This window comes from Sminthopsis crassicaudata, chromosome 5 (genome assembly GCF_048593235.1).
Source record: "Sminthopsis crassicaudata isolate SCR6 chromosome 5, ASM4859323v1, whole genome shotgun sequence".
NCBI classification, from domain to species: Eukaryota; Metazoa; Chordata; class Mammalia; order Dasyuromorphia; family Dasyuridae; genus Sminthopsis; species Sminthopsis crassicaudata.
Window position 1 is genome coordinate 104,689,450 of NC_133621.1, and position 18,518 is coordinate 104,707,967.

The following is an 18,518-nucleotide window of genomic DNA, read 5'->3' on the forward strand; positions in this document are numbered from 1 at the left end:
GTGAGAGGGAGTGTAATGTAGCTAACACGGTATAGGGCTTTCAGTCCAAAAGATTATTTTTTTCAAATATTGAGTTGGTTATATATGAACCATGACAAGTCATTTAACCTTTTCTACTCTCCATTATCTCATCTGTAAAATGGTGAATAACAATATATATAGTAGCTTTCTCAGAGTCAGTTTAGTTGTTAGTTTCAAATGAAATAAAGTATGCAAATCAGTTTGCAAACTTGAAAGCATTGTCATTGTCAACTGCTGTTTTTATATATGAGGTGTCATGATAACTCAAGTTGAGTTTCATTGTTCTTTTGCTAAAGTTTGGACACATCCCCATTTGTGCCAATGCAAGAGCCAGAAAGAAGTTTTCTCTTGAGAAAATTGTATTTTAAGTCTGTATTCCTTTTTGAACCAAACATAGCATGACATCAATTTTAAAATATCCTCTCATATGTGAAATTGATCCTGTCTGTGTGAGTTTTTAGGCACAAGCTTCAAAGTCAGAGGTCTTTATATGGAGGATGGAACCATTTTAATTTAAATATTTATATAGTGAGTATACTTACTTAATCAATGCCAAGTCCTATGCAGAGAGGATAAAGCATAAAATATCCAAGAACTTACATGGAAGAAGCACTAGATTTGTTCTGCTTGAGTCCAGAAGAGAGACTCAGGAACAATGAATGGAGGTAAAAACTTCTTGGCCATTAGGGCTATTCAAAAGTTGAATGGGCTGCCTTAAGAAATGGTAGATTTTCCCTCACTACAGGCCTTTAGGTAGAAGCTATATGGCATTTTTCAGCAGTATTATAAAGGAAATTTCTATTTACATATAGTTTAGACTAGATGTCATCTGAAGTACTTAGTGGATTTTTTGATTCTGTAAGTACCAGGCTGGACAGTGACTATTTCTGAAGCCAAGAAAGATAGAAACTTGTGTGTAGAATGTCTATTCCCTCAAAAGACATAACTAGGATAGTGGAACTCAGAATGTTCTGGGAAGAAAAGGCATCTCCTTTAGTAGCTCCCAAAACAATATTATATGAAAACTTAATAACTGACAGCATGATACAATATGAAATCAAACCTAAATGTCTTCCATTATAATTAAAGCTCATTAAGTTTTGTTCTTAGTGGATATAGGGAGCATCTGGGTCACCATCCTCTATTAGTTATATGCTCTTGTTATGGTTTCATCTCCTTTTATCTGTCTCTTTTCTATCTTTCTTTGTACTCTTTAATTTTGGAGCTCCATTAGCCAAGGAGAATTGAAAATAGAAGCTATTGATTAAAATAAGGGCTGAGAATATAGTATTTGAGGTTTAACAAAATATCCCATGCTATTTTTGTATTTAGAGAAACCCATTATACTTCATTATAAATACTTTCCCCCCTGAGCTTACAAATCCTGTATTTGAAGGAATATTATGTCTCTATGTTAGATTAGCTTGCATTTATCTTAAATAAAGACTATTTAGGGCTATTAGATATCCTGAAGAAGGAAATTGTGTTTTTCCAGCTTCAAATAGAGCTCACAATTGGCAAGACTCAAATTCAAAAATTCCTAGGTATGAGTGGGTTTGAATTAAAAAAAAACTCCACAAATATTCTTCTAAATTTGGTTTCATAGATCTTCTAAAAAGCATGAAGTTCAAAGACTTTCAGATATCTTGTAAGAGGCAGCACGATCTATCCCTCAATATGTTATGTGTCCATCAATTCATCAAACAAACTATATTAAAGCATTTATTAAGTGCTTACTTCGTGTGGAGTACTGCCCTAGATGTTGGCAATACAAAGACAGAAAATGAAATAGCTCTTGCCTTCCTTGAAGGAGTTTGTAGTTTATTGGGGAGGCATGTATGTAAATAAGGATATGGAATATATTCAAAATGAATGTAAGGTATTAGTATCTGGGGTATAGTTGTGGAGAAAGAGGGTTATTATTCAGTCATTTTTTCAGTCTCTTCATGACTTCATTTGGTGTTTTCTTGCCAAAGACAGTAGAATGGTTTGCCATTTCCTACTCTTGTTCATTTTATAGATGAGGAAAGTGAGATAGATGGGAGTAAAGGACTTGCCTAGGGTCACACAGCTTGTAAGTATCTGAGGCCAAAACTGAACTCAGGAAGATGAGTCTTTCTGACTCCAAACCTGACACTCTCCCCATTGTGTCAAAATGTAGTGGATTAAGTCCTGGATTTGGAGTCAAGAATATTTGGAATCAAATACTACTTTATTAACCCTGTGATTATAGAAAAGTCATTCATCCTGAGATTTAATTTCCTCATCGGTAAACTGGTGATTCCAATATTTGTTTGTAGTGTCTACAATCTTGAAGGATCATTTTGAAACTTATATGAAATAAGGTATGTAAAGTGCTTTTTCAAACTTTAATGTGCCACATAAATGTCAGCAATCACTATTTCCCTTATAATTCAGAATATCCTGAGAACAACCTAGATGTGAGGAATACAAGAGTGTATTTAGAAGTTTGGGTCAGCCTAATTTATAAGAAACCGAACCATTCTCCAATTGATAAATGGTCAAAGGATATGAACAGACAATTCTCAGAGGAAGAAATTGAAACTATATCCACTCACATGAAAGAGTGTTCCAAATCACTACTGATCAGAGAAATGCAAATTAAGACAACTCTGAGATACCACTACACACCTGTCAGATTGGCTAAGATGACAGGAACAAATAATGATGAATGTTGGAGGGGATGTGGGGAAACTGGGACACTAATACATTGCTGGTGGAGTTGCGAAAGAATCCAGCCATTCTGGAGAGCAATCTGGAATTATGCTCAAAAAGTTATCAAACTGTGCATACCCTTTGACCCAGCAGCGCTACTACTGGGATTATATCCCAAATAAATACTAAAGAGCGGAAAGAGACATATATGTGCCAAAATGTTTGTGGCAGCTCTTTTTGTTGTAGCTAGAAACTGGAAGATGAATGGATGTCCATCAGTTGGAGAATGGTTGGGTAAATTATGGTATATGAAGATTATGGAATATTATTGCTCTGTAAGAAATGACCAGCAGGAGGAATACAGAGAGGCTTGGAGAGACTTAAATCAATTGATGCTGAGTGAAATGAACAGAACCAGAAGATCACTGTACACTTCAACAACAATACTGTATGAGGATGTATTCTGATGGAAGTGGAAATCTTCAACATAAAGAAGATCCAACTCACTTCCAGTTGATCAATGATGGACAGAGATAGCTACACCCAGAGAAGAAACACTGGGAAGTGAATGTAAATTGTTAGCACTAATATCTGTCTGCCCAGGTTGCATGTACCTTCGGATTCTAATGTTTATTGTGCAACAAGAAAATGATATTCGCACACATGTATTGTATCTAGACTATATTGTAACACATGTAGAATGTATGGGATTGCCTGTCATCGGGGGGGGGGAATGGAGAGAGGGGGGGATAATTTGGAAAAATGAATACAAGGGATAATATTATAAAAATATATATATAATAAAAAATTAAAAAAAAAAAAGAAAAAAAAAAGAAGTTTGGGTCAGGAAATCCTGCCTATCCTATACATTACTGAAAGTCATTTCCTTGGCAACTAAATGAATATTGATGGAAAAATTGATCGAGAAATTACATCAGCAATAATGAATGGATGTTAAGTTGGCCTTAGGAGTATGTTGGCCTCCTGGGCCACAGACATTTAGACACTTGATATTAGATTTGGTAGAGACCATTCTACATCCCTTCCTTTGAAGCTACACTCTCACTAAAAACATCAGAAATAGCATTGACTAATACTTTGATGGTAAATTGGCTAAAGTATTGAATCGGCTAAACTATCATGTGGTTGGATCCTGTATGTCATAAATAAACTATCGTACCCTAGCATTGTTGCTGAGTTATGATTTCCTGGTGTTGACAACTGTATAAGTTGCAAATCATCCCTTGTTCCCCCCATAAATTATTATACCTTTGAGGACCCTCCCAGTGTTGGATCGATAATTGTAGGAGGTTCAGTGTGTCCTTTGATGAACACAGGATGTGGGTAGAAGGAGTTTGGATCTGGCATAAGATAATTTGGGTTTGAGAAGCATCAGAGCCATCTTGGAAAAATCACTTCATTCCTCTTAACCTCAGTTTCCCTTTCCTGTAAAATTGAATGGTAGTGTTTGTACTACTGACGTTACAAGATAATTGATGAAATCCCATCCTTTACTGGAAGCCTTCTCAAATTCCTCTTAATTCCAGTGATTTCCCTCTGTAAATTATTTTCTAATTATCCTATATATAGTTTGCTTTCTCTGTATTTGTTTGCATGTTCCCTCTCTCATTAAATTATAAGCTCTTTAAAAGTAGGGACTGTCTTTTGCTTCTTTTTTTTTTTTTTTTTTTTTTGGTATCCCCAGCACTTAGCAAAGTACCTGGCACATAGTAGGCACTTAATAAATGTTTTCTAATTGATTCTCATAGAGATATGAACTATTATTATTGTTCTTATTCACATCTGTAGTCCATATTCAAAACACTTCTTGCTAATTTTGATTTTGTGTCATATAATGTGGGTGGACCTGATTCTTTCTTCAAAAACAGCAAGTCCATAGCATACAGCTTCAGTCACACTGGTCTGTTGCTGCTAGTGTGTACCATGGTGCCTTTTCTTCCAAGTATATTGTTTCTCTTACATTTCTGTTATTAAATCTCTAATAAGCTATAAGTTGGAAGGGACCTTAGAAATTACCTATTCTCATCATCTTATTTTATAGTTGAAGAGATTGAGACTTAGAGAGCATCATCAGTGAGTTACCCAATGGCATATAAGTAGCAAATAGTTGAGCCTGGATGTTACCCAAGGTGCCTTGACTCTGAATACGTTGTTTTTCCCAATGTGGCATATTCTACCTGTTTACAGGACAGAGGAAAAATTAACACTTGCTGCATCTTTCCCAGTCCAGCTGCCATATCTCCCCCAATATCTGTGAACTCATGGCTCACATCATATTCCATATCATGGCTCATATCCAATTCCTTCCTTCAAGAAAGCATCTACCTGAAGTCCCACTGGATCTGTGGTTTTCTTGGCCTTCCACTAATGCTGATCACAGCATGCAAACCATTTGCGTGATTTAGGAAGACAAATATTTATGTTGTGTTTAAGGTTTTCAAAGTACTTTGCATAAACATATATGTATATATATATACATATATGTATATATATACATATATTACTTCATTTGGTTCTTTATTATATATTATTATCCTTAATTTACAATTGTGGGATGACAACAGACTTAGGAGATTGCTAGTAAGCCCCCAGGTCAAACAGCTAAAAAATGTCAGATAAGTAATTTGAACGGAGAGCTTCCTGACTTAAAGCCCAGCAATCTAGTTATTACACAAATTAATTCTAACAAATTATTTTCACACCATCTTTTTCCAATCCTCAGGTTTACAGCTTCAGCAGAGAACCCCTCATATTTTTCATTCCACTTATCCATTCAGTTATCAAGTCTTATCAATTTTACCTCCACAGTATCTCTCATATCCTCCTTTCTTCTCCCTTATTCACACATATATAACTCTAGTTCAATCTTGAATCTCTTCCTTATTTTTATTATATTGCAATAACCTCTTAAATTGATCTTTCTTCCTCAAGTCTCATTGCTGTCTGCATCTCTGATTCCTGGAATTTTCTCCATGAGAACACATGAGGACACAGAAACTTTCACCTTGGAAGTTTATTTCATTTCTAGAATTCTCATATTGGAAGTACCTTCTACCTCTATGACTTCTGATTGGCTGGTTCCTCCCAAAACTTTCATTTTTAAAAAATATTTTTTAAATAATAGCTTTCAATTTTTAAAATATATGCAAAGAGAGTTTTCAATATTCATCCTTGCAAAATCTTGTGTTCCAAGTTTTTCTCTCGCCTTTTTCCCCAATTCCCTCTCCTAGAAAGCGAATTATCCAATGTGTTAAGCATATGCATTTCTTTTATACATATTTCCACAATTATCATGCTGCACAAGAAAAATCTGATCCAAAAGGAAAGAAAACAAAAAGCAAGCAAACAAAAACAAAAACAAAAAAGGTGAAAATACTATGTTGTAATCCACATTCAGCTCCCTTAGTCATCTCAGGAATTGGCCTGAATCACCTCATTGTTGAAAAAAGACACTTCTATCAGCGTTGATCATTGCATAATCTTCTTGTTGCCATTTACAATGTTCCCTTGGTTCTACTCACTTCACTTAGCATCAGTTCATGCAAGTCTTTCCAGGCCTCTCTGAAATCATCCTGCTGATCGTTTCTTATAGAACAATATTGTTCCATAACATCCATATACCATAACTTATTCAGCCATTCCTCAACTGAGGGCACCCACTCAATTTCCTGTTCTTTGCCACTACAAAATATTGACTGCTACAAATGTTTTTACACATGTGTATCCTTTCCCCTTTTTAATGATTTCTTTGGGATACAGACCCAGTAGAGACAGTGCTGGATCAAAGAATATGGACAGTTTGATAACTCTTTAGGCACAAGAACTTTCATTTTAAGGTAGATGCCCAGGCCAGTCATGCCTTCAGTTCTATTCCACACTATACTCCTAATTCCAAGGACTTTCTCAATCATATCCTGTTGGGTACTACTTACTATTTAAGCCTCATTTTTTGGTCTTCTCTTATTTGAATATAAGGTTGAGCACTGGGACTTTTTCTTCCTACTTGTATTTATGTTCTATTCCTTAGCACAGTGCCTGGCCCATTGTAAGCACTTAGAAACTGCTTTATTGACTTGACTTTACAACTTCCAAAGTGATATTCTGAAAAAAAAAGTCTGTGTTATTCCTTTGTTCAGTAAATTCTAGTGGCCTTAAAATCAGATACAACTCCACTACTGATATCTGAAATTCTTTACAGCCTTACTCCAATCTACTTTTCTATTATTTCTTTTAATATACTCTCCAATCCCATGAAATTGCCTTCAAATTTCTTCATGCATGATATTCTACTTCCTATCTTGGAACTTTTCTACTGACAATATCCTTTGTCTTAAATGCTTTCTCTTCCCACTTCTGCTTCATAGAATCTCAAATTTTCTTCAAAGTTCAGCCTCAAAGGATCTTTCCAGAGAGGGGCAAATTTGCTTTTAAGTAGGAAAGAGGAAATCTAGAGAGAGAATTAAATCAGGAATGAAGAGAACATGACCTTTATTTTACATGAAATGGTGATCTAAGACTGAGGCTTACCAATCAGAAGAGTGATGTACTTTTTATTAAAAGAAAGATATCAAGAAAAAAAATGTTAACAATAAAAAAGTCCTTTCCCAAAATTATAGCCCATCTCAAGAATTGCTTTTTTCATGAGGCAGGGATGTAAAATAGAACAAAGCTTCTTCAACTGTGGATTTGTGACCCTATAAAAGGTTGTATAACTAAATGTGAGGGCCATGAAATTATAATTTATTATCAGTAAATGTTTGATTCATGTACCTTTTTTATATATTGTCAGTAAATATTTGATTCATATGCCTGTTTTATATATTATCAGTAAATGTTTAATTCATATACCTATTTTATATATCTGTAAACTCAGGGTTTTGTTAAAATTTCTTGAGTGAAAACAGTAAGTACAAAAAGTTTAAGAAGTGATGAGATAGAGCAGAAATCAGGAAGACCTGAGTTCAAACCCAGCCTCAGATGCTTATGTGACTTTAAGCAAGTCATTAAACCTCGTTCTACTTCAGTTTCCTTGACTTTAAAATGGGAACCATTATTATTACCCATGTCTTGGAATTGTTGTGAAGATAATATTAAGATAATTATAATGATGAGATAATATTTATATAACATTTATCACAATGCATGAGATAGCATAAGAACTATATGAATATTATCTATTGTTATTACATTTATCATTATTATTATGACCTGAAATCTTTACCCATTAGAGTCCAGAAAAATTAATGATGTGGAAAGGAAACTCTGTGGGATGAGAGAGAAACACATGCTATGGCAGGAAGACCAACTTAAGTCATTTTAGCTTTTGAGCATTGGTAAAGTCTCTGGCTTATAGGTTACTTTCATTCAGCTTTGAAGAACCATTTTTCATCTTTGGTTTCAGTGGGGACAAGTCCAAGCATGAGTTAATGCAGTTAATCTAAGAACAATTAAATCAGATCCTTATTCAAGGAGCTAGAGAGCTTCTTCCTCCTATATCATCAGGGACAATCTGGTTAGGCTCCTCCATGCACTCCTCCTTACTTCCTCTCCCTCTAAGTCTATGTGATCTAGGTAGGGTTTTCCCCACTAATCATTCCCTGGCTCCAGGTATGAATCAGTGTTGGTGACGGTGTTGTTGGGTCCACCATGAATCCATTTTAACAGCTTTCTCCAAAGCACAGCTGTAAGACAAAGAGATGGATTTACCAGATCTGCACACAAACTAGTTCCTATTATGTTGCAAAACATAAATAAAAGAAAGGAAAAAAAAGCCTAAAAGAGAGAAATTATCTCATAAAGCACCTCAGCAAAATAGTATTCAGTGCACACTGACAACACAATGGTGTAGTCATCCATGTGTGTCAACCTGTAGTTTTTAATGACAGAGAAGTATAAACAAGTAGTCAACACACAAATCCAAAGCTTCTGTTTCTTTCTACTTCTTTTTTTTTTAACTCACTCTCTTAAGAGGCTGAGTTGGTAGATGTGTAACAAAACAGCTGGAATGCCAAAGATTTAAGCTGGGAGCTATTCAAGTTGTATAAGCATAAGGAAAAAAAGGATGAGTATTTTGGAAGTATACTCTCTCCATCCTATCTCCCAGCTGAAACACTATTAATTGGGCAAAAATCTTTTTCTCATCTCTAAGGATAGTTGCCACTCCTTCTTTCTTTCTGGGCTTCTAACAGGTATAGTACTGAAAGCTAGTTTAGAAGATTAAGGGGTCCTCAAGATGATCAAAATTGATGAGTAAATGGAGACACAAATATCAGAAGTTACTTGAATAAAGCCCTTTGGAATGTAGACCTTTCTTTCCTTACTAGTCTTCCTTTACTCTATACTCCAGAAATTATAGCCTCTTTTCTGTTTCTCATACAAGATACTTCATTTCCTGACTCCATTCATTTACTTTGGTCGTCCCCATATGCTTAGAATGTTTTCTTCCTTGTCTCTGCCTTTCAGATAACTTGGCTACAAATTTCAATTAAAATCCCTCCTTCAAGAAGCCTTTCCCAGTTCCTCTTTATGTCAGTGACTTCTCTCTAAGAATGTGTCCAGTTTATCCTTTGCATAACTTATTTATGGGGCAGGGATTGTTTTTGCATTTCTTTGCATCCCCAGAATTCCTAAGTAGTAGATATTTAATAAATGCTTCTTGACATGTTGACTTTTGACTTGATTCAGATAGTGAGTAGCTAAGCTAAGTTATAAAGCCAGGCTTCTATGCCTCAGTTTTTCTTTGACATAGTTTGAGAAGACTCTAATGTAGATTTAATATGTTGTCTTCCTTACTCCCTATCCTCTCCTTTTCCCAACCACAGATATCAGATCAGAAACATTGCTGAATTTGGTGGTAGAAGAATTGGTTTGATTCCTGGCTCTTTTATTTACTACTTGAAGGAGGCTTAGAGGTCATCAAATAAAACCTGTGAATTTTCCAACTGAGAAAAGTCTCTGTGAGATTTAGTTACTTGCCTGAAATATATAGCTATACTATAAGTCTGTTAAGGACCATTTATTAATCCCCTCCTGTATGCTAGGCATTGTGCTTAATGCAGCTTATACAAAGACAGAAAAATGAAACAATCCCTTCTCTCAAAGAGCTTATATTCTGTCAGGCACAAAAGTAGTAAAAAGAAAGGAATAAACCCTGGTGAGGAGGGAGGCCCAGTGTCATAACTTATGATCCATGTGATCTTTCTGCCTTCACTTATGTCTTTCTGTCAGTCTAGAATAGTAATCTTCCCTTCTCCTCTTAAGTTCAAATATTTCTGATTTAATTTCTCATTCCAGTCTTATTCAGGTTCCAGCAATAACCATTCCAGATCTCAATGAACTGTAAATTTTAGGAGCATTTAGTGGCTGTAGCAAACAGTTGATCATTTAAAAATCATGGCACTGGAATGAGAATGTAGATATCATCTAGGCCAGTGGTTCACAAACTTTTTGGTCCCAGGACTCCTTTATACTCTTAAAAATAATTGAAAATACCCATTGTTTCAAAGCTTTTGTTTGTAAGTTATATATGTGGAAATTTCAGAAATAATACCAAAAAGATGTCATGTTTATCATAGAGGATTAGAATACGAAGTAGAAAATCAAAAGATAATTAAAATAACTGGCATGTTTGCCTTTGGAGTATAAAATGAAGCAGGGTAAAGACTAATAGAGTTTTGCCAAGATGACTCGCTGGTCTTGGCAAACACTCTTTTTCAGTAACCTAAAAGGTAATTCTGCTCATAGACACTACCAAGTAAGTAATCAATATCAAAATCAAATTGATTATATACTTTGCAGCCAAAAGTGAAGAAGCACTATTTAGTCTATACCTGAAGCTGTCTCAGATCATGTACTTCTTATTGCAAAATTCAGACTTAAATTGAAGAAAATAGGAAAAACCATCAGACTGTAGAGATATGACCTAAATAACATCTATATGAATATGAAGATTAAAGATATTAGATCTAGTAGATAGTCTCAAGAACTATATGGAGAGGTTTGCAATAGTATATAGAAGGCAGCAATAAAAAAATTCTAGAGGGAAAAAAATCAAGAAAAACTGTGGCTGTTTGAAGAGCCTTTACAAATAGCTGAGGAAAGAAGGAAAGTAAAAGGGAAAGGAAAAAGGGAAATTATACTTAACTGAATGCACAGTTCCAGAGAACAGCAAATAGTTCTAAAATGAACAATGAAAAGAAATAGAAAAAAAAACTATAGGATGGAAAAGATAGGAAATTTCTTTTAAAAATTAGAAATATCAAAGGAACATTTCACGGAAAAATGGGCATCATAAAAAGACAAAAATGATAGGGACTTAACAGAAGTAGAAGATATTAAGAAGAGGTAGCAATAATATACAGAAAAATTATACAAGAAAAACCTTAATATCACCAGAAACCATGATGATGTGGTTATTGATTTAGAGCCAGACATCCTGAAGAGGAAAGTCAAGTGAATCTTCAGAAACATTGCCAAGAATAAGACTAGTGAAGCTTTTGGAGTTCTAGCTAAGCTATTTAAAACTCTAAAAAATGATGCTGTTGTGCTACATTCAATATGCCAGCAAAACTCAGCAGTGACCACTGGATTGGAAAAGATCAGTTTGTGTCCCAGTCCTAAAGAAGGGCACTGCCAAAGAATGTTCAAGTTACTGAACAATTGCATTCATTTCACAAGCCGGCAAGGTCATGTTTAATATTCTATAAGCTAGGCTTCAGCAGTAGGTGAATGGAGAATTATTGGAGGAGCAGGCTGGTTTTTGAAGAAACAGATAAAGTAAAAACTAAATTGTTAACATTAACTGGATTATGGAGAAAGGAAGGGAGTTTCAGAAAAAAACAAACTCATTTACTTCTACTTCACTGACCACACTAAAAGTCTTTGGCTGTGTGAATCACAACAAAATGTAGAAAAGTCTTAAAGATATGCAGTACCAGATCACCTTATTTCTCTCTTGAGGAACCTGTATGTGAGTCAAGAAGCAACAATTAAAACTCAACATGCTACAACAGATTGGTTTAAGATTGGAAAAGGAGTATAACAAGGCTGTATATTGTCACCTTATTTATTTACTTATATGAAGACTATATCAGGTAAAGTACTAGGCTGGGTGACTTATAAACCAGAATTAAGATTGCTGGGAAAAATATTAGTAATCTCACATATGGAGATGTTGCTACTATGATGGCAGCAAGTGAAGACAAATTAAGTTGGTGAAATTTAAGAATGTAAAAGCTGGTTTGAAACTTGGCATAAAAAAAATGCTCACCCAAAAACTTAACATCATGGTAACTTGTCCCATCACTTCCTAGAAAATAGAAGGAGAAGAAATGGAAGTAGTGTCAGAATTCATATTTTGGGGCTTAATGATCACTGTAAATGATGATTGAAACCATGAAATTAAAAAAAAAACAACAACACTTGTTCCTTGAGAAGGCTATGGCAAATCTAGACTCCATAATAAAAAGCAAAGACATCATCTTGACAACAAAATTCTGAATTGTCAAAGCTATGATTTTTCTAGTAGCAGTGATTGTGAGAACTGAGCTATAAGGAAGACTAAACATGACTCTTTTGAATTGTGATATAGAAGACTTTTGAGAGTACTTTGGATACCTAGGAGATCAAATCTGTCAATACTTAAAACAAATTAATTCAGACTATTCACTGGAAGATCAAATACTGAAGCTGAAGCTTAATTACTTTGGCCGAGTAATTATAAGACAAAATTCATTGGAAAAGAAAGACCCTGATATTGGGAAACATTGAAGGCAAAAGATGGATTTGGCAGAGAATGAGATAGAGAGTGTCATGAAAACAATGAACATAAATTTGGACAAACTTCTGGAGATAGTGGAGGATAAATGGAACTGGCATGCTATAATCCACAGGACCACAAAGAGTTGGACATGACTAAATGGCCCAACAACAAACAACAACAACATCTATAAATTCTATACATTTTTACCCTACTAGAAATTAACATGGAGTATTATTATGGAAATAACTATGACCTCTCATACTTTTTGTGAGGATTTTAGAGTTCTTTAGGTGTCCCCAGACCACACTTTGAGAACCAATGATCTAGTTCAGTCTCATTTTTCTGATGGAAAAAAATGAGGTCTTTGAATACCTGACCTCATTTAGTCTAATCTTGTTTTACAAATGTGTAAACTGAGGTCCACAGAATTAAGTGATGTACTAAAGGTCACTGAGGTAAGAAGACAGTAGAGTCAGAATTCCAATCCAGAAATAAGGTTAGTGACATAGGACTTTTCCTAGGTTTTACAGCTAGTATAATAGCAAAAGCAGGACAAAAGCCAGGTGTTTGTATCCTTATACTGAGTTTCTTCCATGACACCGCCCTGCCTCTTGTCGTTATGTCTTCATTGTATCAAGCCTTATTTATCTTCAGATGAATTCTTAATACTTGAAAGAGCCTTACTAAATTATCCCTGGGGATTATTTACCTTTTAAACTAAGGATCACAGAAATAGAATTAAGAATTAATAAATAAGAATTTTTATTGATGAGATTTCAACTATAACCACAGTCAGTTGAATATATATTTGAAGTTCTCTTGGTCTTTTCTGCACCACTCAAATGTAGTTAATTATGGATCCCATCTAGGTATGATATTGGCCCTGAATGAGAGTCTGAAGGGAAAACTTCCTAAAGGAAGGAGCTCTAGAATGGAGATTAAAGATGAAGATATCCTAATTATGTCCCTCATATTTATAAGTTATATCATCATACATTGACTTATTTGGGTATTGGTGTCTAAAAGGGAACTATAATAAACTACTTGCCTCATTGGGTTGTTGTGAAGAAATTACTTGGCAAGTTACAAAACACTTTGTAGATATGGGTTGTTATTTTCAATCTTGATTTAGCCACAAACTGCTTGGGTAGATCATCTAGATCTAATTTCTTTGCCTACAAAACGAAGGGGTTTAACTAAATTGATTTTTGAGGTCCTCCCCAACTCTTATATTCTCTCTGATTCCTGTTCTATAATGTCCCCTATCCCCATCCAATATATCTGGTTTAGGAGAATTTATATGGAATAAGATCTTCATCTTCTATGATAACATCCTTTACAAATTGGAAAACAGCAATACACCTGATTCTCATTCATCTTCTTAGGTCATGATTTCTTTTGCGACATCATAATGGTTTACTGTAGAAACAATTATGGTGTCACCAAGAATGGGTTATTTTGATATTGGGTGTGGGGAAACAGCAGCTGGAACAAAGGGGCCCTTCTGAAACAAAGGGTCTGTTTTCCTACTAACACTGTTTGAAGTCTAGAACAAAGAGAGAGAGAATGTGGCAAATACACAGTTGGAACAGGGTTGCTGCTAAAAAGGAATTATTTGTTAAAGTTTTCCATGAGGTGTCAGGCAGCTGCTCCCAGAGTCAAGCTTCTCATCCAGAGGGAGGGAACTGTGACCTGTCTTCTTCCTGGCATTGAGTTTTCCAGACCAAAAAAAAAAAAAAAAATCCATGATTTTTTTTTTGTATCTATTTTTCCTTTGTTTTCGCATTTAGGTAGAGTTCTTTCTATCTAGCATCAAAAAGATTTATTTTTGAAATGTTGCATAAAGTACCTTCTTGAAGAGATTATGGCACATTAGTTTAGCACAATAATACAAAGGCAATATGGTACAGTAGGAAGAATACTATAGCTAATTGCAGCAAGGTGGCACAGTGGATAGAGTATTAGGCTTGGAGTCCAAGTGTGGCCTCAGACACTAGCTATGTAATCCTGGGCAAATCATTTAACCCTCTTTGCCTCAGTTTCTTATTTGTAAAATGAGCTGGAGAAGGAAATGGCAAATTATTCTAATAATTTTGGCAAGAAAACCTCAAATGGGATCATGAAGGGTTGGACATGACTGAATTGATGAAATGACAACATGCAGACAGGACTTTAATTATAGAACAAATATTTTGGCTAGCAATGCAGTTTTGAAAATGGAATCATACTTTTTGACTTCTTTTATGGAAATAAGGGGGTAGGTGGAGTGATAATGACCTAAAAGATAGCGTTGAAAACTTTTGATAAGGAGAGGATTTTACTAAGATATTGGCCTAAACCACAGGAAACGGTATGATAGGAACAAAAGTAACTCTGCACTTTCAGAATTTTCAGAATATAATTTGTTGGGTTTTTTTTTCCTGCCACCAAGACCTCTACTTCACCTTTAAACACTCATAAACATCATCCCTTCCCCTCCTCTTTCACCCCATTTTCCCTTATGCCAAAGGATCTTGTGATTCAACATTTCTGAAACTCAACTCTTCTATTTGTGTTTGGAGATAGTAATGTAGCTTTAAAGTAAATTCAGGAAATACTTACTGATTTCAAAACAGGTAGCTGAACCTTGTAACATATTCCTTAGAGCCATGCTATCAATGAAAACAATATCATTTCAATTAGGGATGGTAGGGGGACTTGAAATCATTACAAATGAATGTTGGTTGAATAAACTGGAGGATCTTTATAGAGAAGAGACGATTAATAGAAGATATAATTGCTGTCTCCTAACATCTGAAGGTATATGGAAGAGGAACTAGGTTCATATTGCTTGGTCCCACAAGGCAGAACTACAACTAATTGCAGAAGTTGTAGTCTGCTTTGGTTTTTTTTTTATAGGCTCCAAAAAAAGGGGAAAAAATCATAAATAATTAGGGCTGCCTTTCAAGGGAAGAGAATGGGCTTCCTGAAGAGGCAGTAAATTCTAAGGTAATAGGAATCCTCAATAAGTCAACCAATAAACATTTAACAACTAACTGCTGTGTGCCCGAGCACCATAATACACATGGAGGGTACAAAGATGAAAATCTTTGCTCTCAAGGAGCATATATGTTTATGTGTACACATATACACAAATACATACATATATGCATACATACAAAATATGTAGTCAGTTAATCAATAAGCATTTATTAAGTGCTTACATGTGCCCAAGCATTGCAAAATATAAATGCAAAATAAATTTTGGGGGGAGTTTAGTGGAAGCTAAATGAAGTATAAGAATTTGTGCTTTGAGGGGGCAGCCAGGTGGTGCAGTGGATAGAGCACCAGCCCTGAATTCAGGAGGACCTGAGTTCAAATCTAGTTTCAGACACTTAACACTTCCTAGCTGTGTGACCCTGGGCAAATCACTTAACCCCAGCCTCAGGGGGAAAAAACAAACAAACAAAAAAAGAATTTGTGCTTTGAGAATTGACAACCTTGAGGTTCTTGGCACTTCTTTGGTTCTAAATTTTGTTTATTTAATAGTGTTTTAAACATGTCTCCCCTATGGAATATTCACTGGCCTGTTTGGTATAAACATTACATTGGTGTGTTCCTAAAGTGCTATAACCTAAGTATCGGTGAGTTACTAAAATAAAATTCAGTGTGTGTGATTGTGTCTGAAAGTTTCATGAGTAATTGACAGATTAATTGAACTGAGGGGGAAAGAAGTGAGTGGCTTATGTTTCACTAACATTTCTTCACCCACTGCTGAAATGAAAACTTGAAGTCAAGAACCTTTTATCCACCCCATCACATCGTGACATCAGATTAGGAAGAAGAACAAATCAGGTATAAAGTTTAATAAGTGATTCTTTCCAAGAAGTTCCAAGTTTTCATTCATCATAATGCTTGTGACAAAAAGCAGATGTCCTTACCCTGAGGTAGAAAAATTTAGTGTGAGGCAGCCAGGTGGTTCATTGGATAGAGCACCAGCACCAGCCTTGAAGTCAGGAGGACCTTAGTTCAAATATGGTCTCAGACACTTAACACCTAGCTGTGTGACCCTGGGCAAGTCACTTAACCCCAAATGCCTCAGGAAAAAAAAAGAAAAAAAAAAGAAAAATTTAGTGAGTTATATGGTGGGCATTAAAGACGTAAATTTCTCACTATATTCTGCTTTTCCCTTGGGAATCCACTAGTATCCTTTACACTAGGAAACAATGATATACCTTTTTTTTTCACCCATGTCCTTGAGTTTTAATCTTTTTTATTATAGAAATAATTATGATATTACCATATATAGATTATTATGATATCAGTTTGGGGAACAGCCTAGGAAAAAAAAACAATTAACATCTATAATTTTCTTCCATAGTTTTATTTTATCAAAATATCTTTAGTATACCCTACTTTGGCAATCACTACTAAATGTTCTTTATTGGGCTAAAGCAGTAGGTGAATCCAAGCCAAGAGATGAACCTATCCCCCATCCCTTTCTTGGAATAATGGAATTCTAAGGATTGGAAGAGATTGAGAACAGAATTTCATTCCTTGCAATTTGGATTCCACCCACCCTTCTCAGACAGATGGTTATCTATTTTATTTGCTGAGTTCCTCTAGGAGACAAGTCCCACAGTGTCCCACAGTGGATGGTTATAGCCATTTTCACCACATGCCACAAATTCTGATTTAGTCTCAGGCAGGTCATGATGTCCTTTGCCAGCTCTGTTACTCTCTGAGGAGTCACCCCCCTCTTCTCATTTTCTCTTGTTCTTGCTTTGGCTTTCTGGTTTATGCAGGTGATTTCCTATGCTGCTGTGATTAGACTTGATAGAGGCTTACATATAGTGGCAATCCATGGATCCTCAGACCACATAGAAGTTGAAAGGTGGCACAGAAATACTTTGGGTCCCAGATCATTAGCAATTAGCAGAGCTAGAATATGTCACTCTCTGAATGGTATATTTCCTTTTCTTAAGCAACTCCCATAGATTTAGGATAGGGGGAAGGTGTGACAATAAAAAGACACCGCTTTCCCATAAAGGTGCATGTGAGAGTTTCTAGTATTGAGGGAGGACAATCACATTGGAAATTCTTATTGATGACCCAGAATTCTCCCTATAATTTTAATCTAGATGAATTTAAGAAATTGTTACTTTCTAAAAGGGAATAAAATTAACCAAAATTATTGAACTAGCCAGATGATACTTGTGAGTTTTGTTTTTTGTTTTTTGGTTTTTTTTTTTTTTTTTTTTTTTGGCGTTCTTTCAATAAATTTTGAAGAATTTTTTTAAAATTTTTTTTAGCTCTAATTAAATATTCTGTTTTGAAACATTTAATTATCCAGGTTACTTAAATGGGAAGATCTGATAATCAGTGATATAAGAGCCTTTTATTTATTTCTTTGCCCAAACTTTATCTTTCAATAGGGGAAGGGTTAAAGGTGGTTGCTATAGAGACCTTCTCAAAACAGCAATTCAAAATAAAAACTGCAGTCATTCAGGTGGGAGGGCAATAGGGGAAGTGGGTGGTAGTCTTAATTTCTTCTTTTTTTTTAAGCAGAAAGATTTACCCACCCTCAGCACCACTCTCAGCTCCTTTGTCATAATTTATTTTAAGTTCTTCTGCTTGGCCACAGCTAGACTGTCAATAGAAACCACTCTCTGATGGTGCTTGAATTCGGTTCAAATAGAACTTAACAGTAGTTATTATTAATAGTATATACCTTTTCAAACAACTCTAATGACAAAGAGAGCTACTTATATGCAACGTGTTACCTCTACATATATGTAGGGCTAATTATGCAAAAAAACCCAAAACCCTCTTGGGGCTATTTTAAAGTCATTATTGTCCCCATAGCCAGGTCTCTTTATATACAATCTTTACATATCCTTTCATAGCTTCCATCAAATCTCCTTCCTTTCTATCCTGGTCTGGCTCCAAGGGTTAGTGCCCTCTTGTTTGAATTTTTGAAACTGAGATTTCCATCTCTAGGAAGAGTGATAATGAGTAGGACATCATACTCTCTTTTTACATTTATTTATTTATTTATTTT

General features: G+C 35.2%; 1 protein-coding gene across 1 annotated transcript in view; it reads left to right on the top strand.

Annotated features, from left to right (window-relative positions):
* Window positions 1-18,518, top strand: part of DGKI (diacylglycerol kinase iota) — a 570,574-nt gene that overhangs the window by 43,718 nt on the left and 508,338 nt on the right.